This window comes from Octodon degus, unplaced genomic scaffold (genome assembly GCF_000260255.1).
Source record: "Octodon degus isolate 3935 unplaced genomic scaffold, OctDeg1.0 scaffold00076, whole genome shotgun sequence".
In the NCBI taxonomy this organism is placed as follows: domain Eukaryota; kingdom Metazoa; phylum Chordata; class Mammalia; order Rodentia; family Octodontidae; genus Octodon; species Octodon degus.
In genome coordinates this window covers 5,250,550-5,252,343 of record NW_004524652.1, presented here as the reverse complement: position 1 = coordinate 5,252,343, position 1,794 = coordinate 5,250,550, and positions in this window count along the sequence as shown.

The following is a 1,794-nucleotide window of genomic DNA, read 5'->3' as shown; positions in this document are numbered from 1 at the left end:
GGCCTGGGGGCGCAGGCCTGTCATCCAGCGCCCTGGAAGGCTAAGGCTGGAGGGTCACAAGTTCAAGCCCAGCCTGGGCAACTCAGTGATTTACCAGTACCCTCCCTATCTGAAAAGAAACTTGGGGCCGGGGAGATGGCTCAGTAGGATAAGCGCTTGCCTGGATCTGAGTTCAATCCCCGGTTCCACAAAAAAAAAAATAAATGAATGAATGAAAAGAAAATTAATAAAGGGCTCCCCAGCTGGACCATGACCCCTGGCTCCCACTACACGCCCGCATGCGCGCGCGCACGCACAGACACACACACACACACGCACAGACACACACACACACACACACACACACACACCAGCAGCACAGGATGTTTCATGGCTTCGTTTTCTTCAATCTGTTTCAGCTGAGTATGGAATTGAAAGCAAGCACTTGCCTGGCAAGCACAAGGGTCTGAGTTCAATCCCCCGCTCCACCAAACAGAAAGCAGGCCAGGCGAGGCAGCTCTGTGGACTGAGCGCCCGCTTTGGTAAGGCATGCCGTACCCCCTCCGCCACCGAGCCGGGTGACCAAGAGCAGGCATGGCAGCAAATGCCTGTCATTCCAGTGCTGGGGAGACTGAAAATAGGGGATCACTATGAGTCCAAGCTGTGTAGTGAGACCCTGTACCAAATACATAAATGGAAGAAAATAAAAAGCAGTCATACCCTCCTGGCAGGGTAGGGTGGCCAGTCCCTCTGCTCTTGCCGGCCTGGACTCCAGCGGCTGTGAGTGCTGGGCCCAGCCCCCAGCAGAGGGCCAGTGGTGACCCCAGCCCAGACCTCCCGCTGCAGGCTGAGTGCGGCCTGAGACGGGCGACACGGCAGTGGCCAGGACTGGCAACCCTCTGGCTTGCTCTGCACACGGGAAAGCAGCCCACCAGCTGCAGGCCCCTGCACAGCTTGTTTCTGTAGCCAGGCTTCTGCGTGTGGGGATGGGTGACCAAACTGTCACCCCAGTGTCACTTGGGGTGGAGGGACAACCCCCACATTGCCTCATGAGGTGTAGCTCTCAGCAGATGGACCACAGCAAGATGCCACGGAGAAAGACCCAGAACCTGACAACCAGGATGGTGGGTGTGGCCCCCAGTGATCGTGGCCCATGCTGAGTGGGCCCTGCCATGGGGACGCAGGTGGCTGCAGGATCACTGAGGGACACCTCGACCTGACCCAACCCAGAGTCTGTGTGCAGGACACACCATCAGCCACCCCAGGAGCTGTGTCCCCAAGCTGGAGCCCAGGAGTCCATGGGGTCACACACTCAGCAATCATGCCAGGGAATCTTGGGGACCCAGGGGCGCCACTGCAGCTCAGGGCCCAGGGCTGCAGCTCGAGTGTGGTGGCCGCTCCCAGGCCCCAAGCAAGGGCAGTCACAGACCCCAAGCCTGCTGCGTGCAGATGGGAAATCTAGAGCTGCTGGAGCCAGGGAGGCTTGGGTGGGCTGTGGGCTCCTTCCAGGGGGTCCAGGTGCCACTGGACTCCGGGTCCCTCAGAGTCTGAACCCCCAGGGGACTCTGCCAGGGACAGGCCTCTGAGAAAGAAACCCCTTGAGGCCCACAGCGGCCATCTGCGGTGAGGGACATTTAGCCCTCCTTGCTGGCCACCGACCTCGGCTGCCATCCCCTCGAAGGTCAAGGCTGTGCCTGTGGCCGAAGGTTCCTAGGCCGAGAAGTCCCACTGAGGCAGGACCAGGCCAGCCAAGACTGGGTGTGTGCAGAGTAGGTGCACCCAGCTATGCACCTGGAAGGCTGAGGCAGGAGGAGC